Source organism: Palaemon carinicauda, unplaced genomic scaffold (assembly GCF_036898095.1).
Source record: "Palaemon carinicauda isolate YSFRI2023 unplaced genomic scaffold, ASM3689809v2 scaffold29, whole genome shotgun sequence".
Lineage (NCBI taxonomy): Eukaryota > Metazoa > Arthropoda > Malacostraca > Decapoda > Palaemonidae > Palaemon > Palaemon carinicauda.
In genome coordinates this window covers 403,781-418,214 of record NW_027170558.1, presented here as the reverse complement: position 1 = coordinate 418,214, position 14,434 = coordinate 403,781, and the positions used below count along the sequence as shown (strand labels likewise).

The 14,434-nt window shown below is 43.2% G+C and overlaps 1 long non-coding RNA gene across 1 annotated transcript in view; it reads right to left on the bottom strand.

The window, feature by feature from the left end:
• Window positions 1-12,823: 12,823 nt before the first annotated feature.
• Window positions 12,824-14,434, bottom strand: part of LOC137636403 (uncharacterized) — a 48,995-nt gene continuing 47,384 nt past the window's right edge. Inside the window, exon 4 of the long non-coding RNA XR_011043089.1 lies at window positions 12,824-13,943. This is a non-coding gene — a long non-coding RNA (uncharacterized lncRNA). The remainder of the gene's footprint in view (window positions 13,944-14,434) is intronic.

The window sequence follows — 14,434 nt, the reverse complement described above, 5'->3', positions numbered from 1 at the left end:
TGACTAGACCTCTTCTATACGCCTTCCAGGTGGACCTGTCTAACAAAATCTTCAACAAGATTCCAAAAACATGCGCTAGACTTGAACCAGCAACCCCTCCAAAGCCATATCATGGTGCTTGGACAAAGTCTTGCACTACGCTTCGAACTTGAACAACTGAGATTGTTCCCTAAAGGATCTAACACAAAACGTGATATTCTTGTTCGCTATACCCTCAAGGACTAGAGTTAGTGAAATAGTTGCCTATCTAGAAACGAGGGCCATATTCAGTTCACAGGAGAGGGAGAATTGAATCTTTTTCCCCATCCTACCTTTCTCACCAAACACAAGCTTCCCACTAAGAGGTGGGGTCCTTGGAGAATCTGTCCTCTGAAGGAAGATGTCTCTATATGTCAGTTGAGTGTCTTAAGGTCTATCTTCGAAGAACTTCAGACTTCAAGGAAGGACAGCTCTTCATAGGCGAAACCTCAGGATCAAACTTATCCCTAAAACAACTGACGGCGAAGCTCACCTACTTTATTCGCAGAGCAGATCACGATCCTAGAAAATTTCCTCCCTCGCTGAACTTCTTTCAGCATATGGACTTTGATAGACTCCGCTCACACACTGGTTGGAAATCCTCTGGAGTCTTTTATAACATTATGCAAAGCAAGTGCATGAATTAGAACACTGTGGTGGCGGCAAGTAGTGTTATAAAACCTGTCGTCTAGTGCTGCGATGAACAGTGAACTGTTTGGGACTTAACAGTAAACAGGGTGAACAGGTATTAGCCTCTTTGAGTGTAATACCCTAATTGAGAATCACTATGGTGATTCTCGGACTGTTCTATATAGGTGTAGAATCTAACCGATAACACCAGTGCCGTGTGAACATTCGTACACAGTGTTAAAACAAATCCAACATCTAAGTGATATCAATCTAATAATTTCAAATTCTGAGTGGCACCTATGATTTACTAACGTATATTTCTTCCCTTACAGGTTATAAATATGTAAATATACCTTGAAAATGTTGTTTATGTAAAAGATTCTATTTATAATACATTCGTTGTTATATTTATTTTTGTCTATACAAATAAATACATGAAATGTATTTGCGTCTTAATCGCCCTACATGAAATCGAATAAATTTTCCATTTTTAATTTTTCCTAAAAATAAAAATACTTCTTAATGTACCTCTGTAAGAACATCCTGGTAATCGCTAAAATTCCACCTTGTTCCTACGAATACAACCTTGACGCTTTATAGTCGGTATCGACATATTCCCTGCAGGGGGTAGGAAGCCCTAAGTTAGTTCCAAACTTAGTGGATATGACAAATAACGGTAATGTCACATATACATTAGGTCTGGGAGACCATATAAGAATCTGAGTCAAGGTAAAGGCACTTATACAAACCCACAGATATAGTACTTTCAAGCAATTTTCTCGTAAACTTCCATCAGGACGACATGGCTGAGCCCAAAAAAACGGATTATGAGCAAAGCGAAAAATCTATTTTTGGGTAATATGGCCTTGTCGTCCTGATGGACTCTCTTTTCTTTCTAAAAGGAGTATACAACTGTGTAACAAAGTCCCCACCCAAAACTATTCTATCTGTGGCTATCCATGCTTAATTTCAACAAGGAATAATTACACCGTAGTAGTACTGGGAGGGAATCCACCGAGTAACCTTGATAACGGCTCCCCTTCAATTTCGCCACTCTTCCCCTTCAAAGCGAAAACTCTATTTGGGGTGAAGATTGCTGTGTCGTATCAAGAAAAACGTCCCGATATTATGCGATATCCTTAAAATTTGAATTAAGGATACTCGCGCCAGGAGTTAGATTTTTGTGGTTAATTCTCTGGGAGTATCACTGTAGCCAAATATTCATTAGAAAGTTACCTAAAGGAACCTTCCATCAGGACGACATGGCCATATCACCCAAAAATATAAATAAATAAATAAATAACTAAATAAATATATATATATATATATATATATATATATATATATATATATATATATATATATATATATATATATATATATATATATATATTATATATATAATATATATATATAACTTTTGCTACAACAAATTTTCCTTCCACCAAAAAATTATCAGACATACCGTTAGCCATACCCCTAAACACGTGCACGTCTTTCAATCTTCCAAACATTCTTTTAGTTATCAACGCATAACCCATTAACGCCCCTTCTACCACTCTTACCCATGTATACTTGTTTTTATCTTTCCTATTGAAAAAGCTAGAACTTATCACCATCTCTTGCTCAACACACATATCTGTCAGTCTCTCACCACTCGTTTTCACCTGGTGTGCCATACTTCATAATTACACCTTCTACCTCTCCAGCCCCCAAACCCCCCCCCCCCCCCCCCCGCCAGCATTTCATCTTTGTCACACACAAGGCCAATATATCCATCCTTCTATTCCTAAACATACTTCATATCTCACATCTTTTACTCTCTCTCGTACTACATCCACGCACATCCAAACACACCAAAACTGGAGTGCGGGGACCAGTCACTCTCCCCCCAGTTCCACCACTTTGTTGATGTCTCACAGGATTGTAAATACAGGAAAGGGTTTTCACCCACCCCCCCCCCTCCGTCCCATCCTTTTTAGTCGCCTCTTATGAAACGCAGGGATACGTTGGCGCTATTCTAATTGTTTTTATCCCCCCCCCCCCCCCGGCCCACAGGGGGTTAAATTACAGCCCCCAAAACAAAAAATTTGTTGCCAGAGAAAAAAATACAAAATATATATATATATATATATATATATATATATATATATATATATATATATATATATATATATATATATACACATGATTGGCTGTCAATTCGACCATTCTCGTTACAACAGTCTCTTGTGAGAAAATATCTTTGAAAACCAAAATGATTGCACAAGCAGCTTTGCTCAAGCAAAAAGGAGTAACTCACCTTTCCTTTTCCAAGAAGACGGAAGCGAGAGAGAGAGAGAGAGAGAGAGAGAGAGAGAGAGAGAGAGAGAGAGAGAGAGAGAGAGAGAGAGATTGGAATTCAGGGTTCGACTTAGGCCTACTCAGGAGGTAAATCCAAGGCAAAAATGATTTTAAACTACTCATGAACATGACGGAGATTTCGTTCCCTAAAAACTATAAATTTCCTCGTCAAATTCGTCTTCTCTCACGCATGAGCCCTTATCTTACATAAGGCAATGTAATCTTAAATGAACGAACAAACGAAGCAAACTGCCACTCTCTCACTTCAGCCAGACCAGCAAGCTCCTAAAAAAACCCCATCACTTTGAACTTGAAAATTGACAAGCGACCCCTGTCGGGCCTAAAGCCACTTCTGAAGAACCTCTCACAAAGGATGCCCTTTCCCCATCTCAGGGGGTGTGGGATCATTCCCTCCAAAGTTGAGAAATCAAAGGTTTCTGTCCCTCCTACTGCAACCAACTTCCCAAAGTTCAAAATACTAGTGAACAGTGCAGTGCTTATGATAGTGTAAAACATCTTGGAGAACAAGTGGCCCGGCTTCAAGATCTCAGACCTAACCTCCAGGAGGATATCATCATCTCTTCCCAAGACCAAGATGCAGTTAATATCATAGAGAAAGTCCATTATCCCATCAAACTCGAACCCAGAGGTAATATCAGCATTCACATATTATATGTGACTACTGTACTCTACCAGGCTTGCAGTTGATGACTGCTGAAGCATCCAACCATACAAGAGCAGAAAAGTCTCTCTTAGGACAGTAGTACTGGCGAAGTGTACATTTCTTGGCCTCCCCACCCTGAATGCTTACACCTAGGGATCTAGGAGTCCTTCATATTGCAAGAATATACCGCCCAACCTCTGTGCTGTCAAATGTGCCACCTTTATGCACACCATAAGAATAACTGCCATGCCACCATACAGTGTGTGGAAACTCAAGCCGCGGGGGCATAAAAACAAGAATAGTGCCAACGTTATCCCTGCGTGTCGTAAGAGGCGACTAAAAGGGACGGGACGAGGGGGCTAGGAAAGTCCTCTCCTGTATTACACCCTGTGAGACATCGACAAAGAGATGGAGCTGGGGGAGAGTGACTGCTCCCCGCACTCTAGTTTTGGGGTGTTTGTATGTGCGTGGATGTAGTACGATAGAGTAAAAGATGTGAAATTGGAAGTATGTTTAGGAAAAGAAAGATGGATGTATTAGAATTGTGTGAGACGAAGATAAAAGGAAAGGGTGAAGTGATGTTGGGTGAAATGTCTGGTAGTGTGTCTGGGATTAAAAGGGGAAGAGCGAGAGAGGGTGTGGCTTTATTGCTGAGTGAATGGATGACAGGTAAAGAAGTGGAATGGAAGAAGATATCATCTAGGTTAATGTGGGTAAGGGTTAGGTTGGGTAGGGAATGTTGGGCGTTTGTCAGTGCGTATGGGCCAGGTAGTGAGTAAAGTGAAGATGAGCGGAATGAGTTCTGGAATGAATTAACTAGGTGTGTAGAAGGACTTGGTAGAAGGAATTGTGTAGTTGTCATGGGTGACTTAAATGCTAGAGTGGGCGCTGAAGAGGTAGAAGGTGTCATTGAGAAGTATGGCGTACCAGGTGAAAATGAGAGTGGTGAGAGACTGGTAGATATGTGTTGAGCAAGAGATGGTGATAAGTAATAGCTTTTTCAAAAAGAAAGATAAAAATAAGTATACATGGGTAAGAGTGGCAAATGGAAGAGTAGTAGAAAGGGCATTAATGGATTATGTGTTGATAACTAAAAGAATGTTTGGAAGATTGAAAGACGTGCACGTGTTTAGGGGTATGGCTAACGGTATGTCTGATCATTTTTTGGTGGAAGGAAAATTAGTTGTAGCAAAAGAGTGGGGGAATAGAGTAGGTGGATGTAAAAGGGAGCTAGTGAGGGTTGAAGAGCTAATAAAACCAGGGGTAAAAAGTAAATATCAGGAAAGGTTGAAAATTATATACTGTATGGCGAAGTGAAAGTAAGAGAAACATGATATTTTAATTATAAAATAAATTTTTGAATATACTTACCCGGTGAATATATAATAGCTGCAACTCTGCGGCTCGACAGACAACATACTTAAAAAACTCGCGAGCGATCGCTATGCAGGTTGCGGGTGTGCCCACCAGCGCCAACTGTCGGCCAGATACCACTCTCGGATGTAAACAAAACCTTCAATTCTTCTCGTCCCACTGCGTCTCTATTGGGGAGGAAGGGAGGGTCGTTTAATTTATATATTCACCGGGTAAGTATATTCAAAAATTTATTTTATAATTAAAATATCATTTTTAAATATTTAACTTAGCCGGTGAATATATAATAGCTGATTCACACCCAAGGAGGTGGGTAGAGACCAGAGTTAAACATGTTTACATCGTATAAGCTAAGAGTTTTTTCATTTTGACAGTTATCAATATAACAAAACCAAAATAAATAGGTACCTGGTAAGGAAGTAGACTTAAGACGATTACTCTGCCTTGTAAGTACGTCTTCCTTACGGAGCCCAGCGATCCTCTTAGGATGCTGACAGACTCCCAGGAGCTGAAGTATCAAGGGCTGCAACCCATACAACAGGACCTCATCAAACCCCTAATCTGGGCGCTCTCAAGAAATGACTTTGACCACCCGCCAAATCAACCAGGATGCGAAAGGCTTCTTAGCCTTCCGGACAACCCATAAAAACAACATTAAAAAACATTTCAAGAGACAGATTAAAAGGATATGGAATTAGGGAATTGTAGTGGTTGAGCCCTCACCCACTACTGCACTCGCTGCTACGAATGGTCCCAGTGTGTAGCAGTTCTCGTAAAGAGTCTGGACATCTTTCAAGTAAAATGACGCGAACACTGACTTGCTTCTCCATGATACTTTGCAGAGATCTATTTTGCTTAAAGGCCACGGAAGTTGCTACAGCTCTAACCTCGTGCGTCTTAACCTTAAGCAAAGATCGGTCTTCCTCACTCAAGTGTGAATGAGCTTTTCGTATTAACAATCTGATAAAATATGACAAAGCATTCTTTGACATAGGTAAGGATGGTTTCTTAACCGAACACCATAACGCTTCAGATTTGCCTCGTAAAGGTTTAGTACAAGCTAAGTAGAACTTAAGAGCTCTAACAGGGCATAATACTCTTTCTAGTTCATTGCCTACGATCTCCGATAAGCTAGGAATATCGAAAGATTTAGGTCAAGGACGAGAAGGCAGCTCATTCTTGGCTAGGAAACCAAGCTGCAGAGAACAAGTAACTTTTTCTGACGAAAACCCGATGTTCTTGCTGAAGGCATGAAGCTCACTGACTCTTTTAGCCGAGGCCAAGCATACCAGGAAAAGTCTTAAGAGTGAGATCTTTCAGGGAGGCTGAATGTAAAGGCTCAAACCTGTCTGACATGAGGAATCTTAGGACCACGTCTAAATTACACCCAGGTGTAGCCAAACGACGTTCCTTAGAGGTCTCAAAAGACTTAAGGAGGTCTTGCAGATCTTTATTGTTGGAAAGATCTAAGCCTCTATGCCGGAAGACCGAGGCCAACATGCTTCTGTAGCCCTTGATCGTAGGAGCTGAAAGGGAGCGAACTTTTCTCAGGTATAAGAGAAAATCAGCTATTTGGGCTACAGAGGTACTGGACGAGGATACGGAAACTGACTTGCACCAGTCTCGGAAGACTTCCCACTTCGATTGGTAAACTCTAATGGTAGAAGCTCTCCTCGCTCTAGCAATCGCACTGGCTGCCTCCTTCGAAAAGCCTCTAGCTCTCGAGAGTCTTTCGACAGTCTGAAGGCAGTCAGACGAAGAGCGTGGAGGCTTTGGTGTACCTTCTTTACGTGAGGCTGACGTAAAAGGTCTACTCTTAGAGGAAGACTTCTGGGAAAGTCTACCAGCCATCGAAGTACCTCGGTGAACCATTCTCTCGCGGGCCAGAGGGGAGCAACTAACGTCAACCTTGTCCCTTCGTGAGAGGCGAATTTCTGCAGTACCTTGTTGACAATCTTGAATGGTGGGAATGCGTAAAGATCTAGGTGTGACCAATCTAGGAGAAAGGCATCTATATGTATTGCTGCTGGGTCTGGGACTGGAGAGCAATAGATTGGAAGCCTCTTGGTCAGCGAGGTTGCAAAGAGATCTATGGTGGGTTGGCCCAAAGTCACCCAAAGTCTCTTGCACACATCCTTGTGGAGGGTCCATTTGGTTGGAATTACTTGCCCTTTCCGACTGAGACAATCTGCTAGGACGTTCAAGTCGCCCTGGATGAACCTCGTAACTAGGGAGATGCCTCGATCTTTTGACCAGATGAGCAGGTCCCTTGCGATCTCGTACAGAGTCAGTGAGTGGGTACCTCCCTGTTTGGAAATGTACGCCAAGGCCGTGGTGTTGTCCGAGTTGACCTCCACCACCTTGCCTCGAAGGAGATTCTCGAAGCTTATCAAGGCCAGATGAACCGCCAAAAGCTCCTTGCTGTTGATATGCATGCTCCTCTGACTCGAGTTCCACAGACCTGAGCATTCCCGACCGTCCAGCGTCGCGCCCAAGCCCAAGTCCGATGCGTCTGAGAAGAGAACGTGGTTGGGTTTCAGAACTGCTAGGGGAAGACCCTCTCGTAGACTGATATTGTCTTTCCACCAAGTCAGACAAGTCTTTATCTTTTAGGAAATCGGGATCGAGACCGCCTCTAGCGTCTTGTCCTTTTTCCAGTGAAAAGCTAGATGGAATTGTAGAGGTCGGAGGTGTAGCCTTCCTAGCGAGACAAATTGCTCCAGGGATGATAGCGTTCCTACCAGACTCATCCAATTCCTGACTGAGCAACGTTCTTTCTTCAACATCTTCTGGATGACGAGCAGGGCTTGATCTATTCTGGGGGCCGACGGAAAAGCCCGAAAAACTGGACTGTGAATCTCCATCCCTAAATACAGAATAGTTTGGGATGGGATCAGTTGGGACTTTTCCAAGTTGACTAGGAGTCCCAAATCCTTGGTCAGATCTAGAGTCCAATTGAGATCCTTCAGACAGCGATGACTGGAAGAGGCTCTGAGAAGCCAGTCGTCCAAATAAAGGGAGGCTCGGATGTCCGATAAGTGGAGGAATTTTGCCACATTCCTCATAAGCCTCGTAAACACGAGAGGAGCCGTGCTTAGGCCAAAGCACAGGGCCCGAAACTGGTACACCACATCGTCGAAGACGAATCTCAGAAAAGGTTGGGAATCTGAGTGAATGGGGATGTGGAAGTAAGCGTCCCTTAGGTCGAGAGAGACCATCCAGTCTCCCTTTCTGACCGCTGCTAAGACTGACTTTGTGGTCTCCATGGTGAACTTCGTCTTTGTGACAAAGACATTCAGAGCACTGACGTCTAGCACCGGTCTCCAACCTCCTGTCTTCTTTGATACTAGGAAGAGACGGTTGTAAAACCCCGGTGATTGAAGGTCAGAGACTTTGACCACCGCTCCCTTCTCTAGTAAAAGAGACACTTCCAGTTTCAGGGCTTGTCTCTTTGCTTCCTCTCGGTACCTGGGAGAGAGATCGATGGGGGACGTCGCTAGAGGAGGTCTGCGTACAAAAGGGATTTTGTACCCCTCTCTGAGCAACCTCACAGATTGTTGATCTGCGCCTCTCTTCTCCCAGGCTTGCCAGAAGTTCTTGAGTCTGGCACCTACTGCTGTCTGAAGTTGCGGGCAGTCAGACTCTGCCCCGCGAGGACTTGGATCCTTTCTTCTTTCCTCTCTTCCCTTCGGCACGAACACCTTCCCTGCTGGGGGCTCTGCCACGAAAGGGCGGAATAAACCTGGACGCTGGAGTGTCTATCCTAGGTCTAGCAGACAAGGCAGGCAAAGGGGGAGCTTTGCGAGCCGAGGACGCAACTAAATCGTGGGTGTCCTTCTGCACTAAAGACAAGGCAATTTCCTTAACTAAGACTTCAGGGAACAAGCACTTAGACAAGGGCGCAAAGAGTAGCTCAGATCTTTGGCATGGCGTCACTCCTGCTGAAAGAAAAGAGCACAGAGACTCTCGTTTCTTTAGGACTCCGGACGTGAAAGAAGCGGCAAGCTCGTTGGATCCATCGCGGACGGCCTTGTCCATGCAGGACATAATGAGTAAGGAAACATCCCTATCGGCAGATGAGATTTTCCTACTCAGGGCTTCCAAACACCAGTCCAGGAAGTTAAAAACTTCAAACGCCCTAAAGATGCCTTTAAGAAGGTGGTCCAGGTCCGAGGGTGAAACTAGTCTTCGCACGTCTCATGGCAAGGCGGCGGGGAGAGTCTACAAGACTTGAGAAGTCGCCCTGGGCAGAGGCAGGAACTCCCAAGCCGAGAACTTCTCCCGTGGCATACCAGACGCTCGATCTAGACGAGAGCTTAGATGGGGGGAAGGCAAAGGCCGTCTTCCCTAAACTCCTCTTGGTTTCTAACCAATCGCCTAACAGCCGTAAAGCTCTCTTGGATGAGCGAGAGAGAACGAGTTTCGTAAAGGCTGGCATGGCAGCAGGAACGCCTAAAACGAACACAGACGGCGGCGAACGAGGAGCCACAGAGATAAAGTGTTCAGGGAACAACTCTTTAAACACAAGCATGACTTTCCTAAAGTCCATAGATGGTGGAACTGCTTTAGGCTCATCTAATTCTGAAGGCTGATCCTCAGGCTGAGGTTCAGCAACGTCCTCATCTGACAGTTCCTCATCTGATAACTGATGAGAAAACAGCAAAGGGGTAGGCAACGTTTGACTCGCAGCGTCCGGCCGCACTGGTGCATACGTGACAGAGCAGGACGCAGCGTCCTGAAACTGCTGAACAGTCTGGGAACTGTCAATAACAACAGGTGCGCGGGGACGCACAGCGTCCACCCGAGACTGTTTAGACCGTCTGGGTTGTGCAGTCAACACCATACTGGGTTGCGGAGGTTGACGCACCGCGTCAAAACAAGTCAACTTTGATGGTTGGTGACCGTCCTGAACGTCACCAGTCGCATCAGTGAGTTGCCTAACGTCAACGTGCGGCTGGAAATCCACACGGGATCGCATCGGGGGAGGTACAACCCCAACTGGTTGACGCGAGAAAGCTACATCAACGTCAACAGGACGCACAACAGAACGCTTGGATGGCTGACGGCCAGTAGGTTCAACGGAAACCTTCTCTGCGTTGAAGTCCTCCATAAGGGACGCAAGCTTAGACTGCATGTCTTGCAGTAACACCCATTTAGGGTCTACGGAAGCGGGTGCGGTAACAGACGGGGTTAGCGACTGAGACGGCACAACTTTGCCTCTCTTAGGCGGCGAGCAGTCATCAGATGACGGCAACGGGTCCGAACTGTCCCAGTGGCTACATCCGGGACGTTGGACTTGTCCTAAAGGGACCGACTTGCGTTTTAAAGGTCTAGAGACCTGGGTCCAAGGTTTCTTACGTGAAACGCCTTCGGACGACGAGGTAAAAATGGGCTCTCTCGTCTTATGGTAGGGGCGATCTTGACGAGATACGCCTGATACCAAAGAGGGAACGTCTGTTCGCTGATCAAGGCCTCTCGAACCCATAATTCGTACGACATTGCTTCTCCCCTGGGCTTGGGAGCTTGCAAGAGGTCCCGGACTAGGTGGACGACAGGCACGAACAGACGAACCCTCGGTCGCAACACTGTTCACAACACTTTGCGTAACACTAGGCACTTTCCCACTTTCCGCCGTGGCACTTTGGCACTTGAGTTCCTTCACGTCTGCCATGAGTTGATTACGGTCACTTGCTAAAGCCTCAACTCTCTCCCCCAAGGCATGAATAGCACGCATCATGTCTTGCATAGACGGTTCCTGAGTGCTAGGAGGGGGGTTAGGAACAACCACTACAGGGGAAGGATTAGGTTCAGGGGCATGTGGAGAGGAAAAATCTACGGACCTAGAAGAACTTCTCCTTACCCTATCTCTCTCTAGTCTGCGTGTATATTTATCAAATTGGATCCAATCGAATTCCGAAAGGCCCACGCATTCCTCACACCGATCTCCCAATTGACAGGTTTTACCCCGACAATTGGAACAAACAGTGTGAGGGTCGAGAGAAGCCTTTGGAAGACGCCTATTACAGTCCCTAGCATTACACTTTCGAAACTTAGGAACTTGCGAAGGGTCAGCCATTTTGAATTAGTCAAAGGAAAATTCCAAAAAACGATCTAAGTCATCAACAAATAATCCGATTCAAAAAAAAGAGTTCAAGGGTTTATTTTGAAGAAAAACACCTGTACTGCGAAAGCTCAAACCAAATTAAAGTACTTCACCAAATATGATGGGAAAACTCCAGGTTCTACAGCGAGTAAAAGTACGTCTTGTCGCCAACGTCGACAGAGAAGAATTGAAGGTTTTGTTTACATCCGAGAGTGGTATCTGGCCGACAGTTGGCGCTGGTGGGCACACCCGCAACCTGCATAGCGATCGCTCGCGAGTTTTTTTAAGTATGTTGTCTGTCGAGCCGCAGAGTTGCAGCTATTATATATTCACCGGCTAAGTTAAATATTTAAAATGGTAATTTAGAGGAGGAGTGGAAGTTAGTAAAAGAAAATTTTGTTGAGATTGCAAGTGATGTGTGTGGAAAGAAGGTTGTTGGAGGCAGCATGAGGAAGGGCAGTGAATGGTGGAATGAAGGAGTGAAGGTAAAAGTGGAAGAGAAAAAGAGGGCTTTTGAAGAATGGCTGCTGAGTAATAGTATAGAGAAGTATGAAAAATATAAAGAGAAAAATGTGGAAGTAAAGCGCAAGGTATGTGAGGCAAAGAGGGCAGCTGACCTGAGGTTGGGTAAGGGATTAGGTCATTCATATGAAGAGAATAAGAAGTAGTTTTGGAAAGAAGTGAAGAGAGTAAGGAAGGCTGGCTCAAGAATGGAAGAGACAGTGAAAGATGGAAATGGAAGGTTGTTAAAAGGAGAGGAGGCAAGGAAAAGATGGGCGGAATATTTTGAAAGTTTACTGAATGTTGAGGATAATAGGGAGGCAGATATAATTGCTGTTGCAGGCGTTGAGATGCCAGTGATGGGAAATGAGAATGAGAGAGAGATTACAATAGAGGAAGTGAGGAGAGCACTAGATGAAACGAGAGTAGGAAAAGCATCTGGTATGGATGGTGTGAGAGCTGAGATGTTGAAGGAGGAGGGTGTGACTACTTGAATGGTTGGTGAGATTGCTTAATATGTTTTGTGTTCTCAATGGTACCAGTAGATTGGGTTTGTGCATGTATTGTACCACTATATAAGGGTAAGGGAGATGTGCATGAGTGTTGTAATTCAAGAGGTATTAGTTTGTTAAGCGTAGTTGGAAAAGTGTATGGTAGAGTATTGATTAATAGGATCAAGGATAAAACAGAGAATACAATCTTGGAAATACAGGGTGGTTTTAGAAGAGGTGGGGGTTGTATGAATCAGATTTTTACAGTTAGGCAGATATGCGAGAAATATTTAGCAAAAGGTAAGGAGGTGTATGTTGCGTTTATGGATCTGGAGAAAGCGTATGATAGAGTTGATAGGGAAGCAATGTGGAATGTGATGAGGTTATATGGAGTTGGTGGAAGGTTGTTGCAAGCAGTGAAAAGTTTCTACAAAGGTAGTAAAGCATGTGTTAGGATAGGAAATGAAGTGAGTGATTGGTTTCCGGTGAGAGTGGGGCTGAGACAGGGATGTGTGATGTCGCCGTGGTTGTTTAACTTGTATGTTGATGGAGTGGTGAGAGAGGTGAATGCTCGAGTGCTTGGACGAGAATTAAAACTGGTAGACGAGAATGACCATGAATGGGAGGTAAATCAGTTGTTGTTTGCGGATGATACTGTACTGGTTGCAGACAAAAAAGAGAAGCTTGGACGATTAGTGACAGAATTTGGAAGAGTGTGTGAGAGAAGGAAGTTGAGAGTTAATGTGGGTAGTGGGTAAGAGTAAGGTTATGAGATGTACGAGAAGGGAAGGTGGTGCAAGGTTGAATGTCATGTTGAATGGAGAGTTACTTGAGAAGGTGGATCAGTTTAAGTACTTGGGGTCTGTTGTTGCAGCAAATGGTGGAGTGGAAGCAGATGTACGTCAGAGAGTGAATGAAGGTTGCAAAATGTTGGGGGCAGTTAAGGGAGTAGTAAAAAATAGAGGGTTGGGCATGAATGTAAAGAGAGTTCTATATGAGAAAGTGATTGTACCAACTGTGATGTATGGATCGGAGTTGTGGGGAATGAAAGTGATGGGGGAAGTGCCATGGTATATGTATGTATGTATTACTGAACTAATATATTTTAATATTTCTAATTCAAATATATAGTTATTTTATTTCCTTTCCGAACTTGACTGCTTCCCATCAAAGCACTTGGGATTGTAGCTTCCAGCTCTACCTAGTAGGGTTGTAGCTTAGTTTTTGTAGAAAATAATCACATTAATATCAACATATATGACCAACACTAGTCTCTCCATATAAGACTATAATACACTTCAAACCTTTCAACTCAAAAATACCTACACCAGATACTCGTTTTTTAATGAGGCTGACAGGACCACACACTTGTATAAGAAATGCAACCCATATGGAAAATATTGGTAACAACATAAGAAGTAAGGACCTGACTGACTAACTTTCCTTACCTTTGAAGCCAACAGAGTGATATGCACTTGTGCTAATCTGTGATGGCTTTGACATCAGTAACTTCTATATTTTGTGAAGATGAAACTACTTTTTGTAGACGTGGTGATGAGAACAAAGTTTCTTCGTCTTGCATTGCAGAAACCTTGGTAACTCCTCTGTACTTGAACAACAGTAGGATCCATCCTACAGAAGATATTTCTTTAGGGAAAACTTCTAAGGAGAAGCTGGTCTTTATTCATCAAGATCGTCCATAACATGCATTTAAGAGCAGCATTGTTCTCCTCAGGCTGGATGATGCGATGCTTGGTAAAGAGACGCACTATCCTTCTTTCTTGATGCTTAAATGTTCAACTTTCACTATCAATGATCACTGTAAAAGAAGAGAAATGACAAGAGGTTATCTCAAAATTGTGCACTACAATATTCATAAATATTCAAGTGAATATCAGGACACAGGCAGGACATATGAAGAGAATGGAAAGATATTAGATGGACGTTAAGAATAACACATATTGACCCTAGAGATTACAAAAGCAAGGGAATGAAGAGAAGACGATCAATTAAGAAACTAAAAAGGTGTGGGTGTTGACTGACATTTGTTTTACAGTATACACATACATATAGACACATAAACATATGGTATATATACATACATATATGTATATAAATAACATATTTATGTAAATATATATATATATATATATATATATATATATATATATATATATATATATATATATATATATTATATATATATATATATATATATATATATAGATAGATAGATATATACACCACATATATATACATATATATATATATATATATATATATATATATATATATATATATATATATATA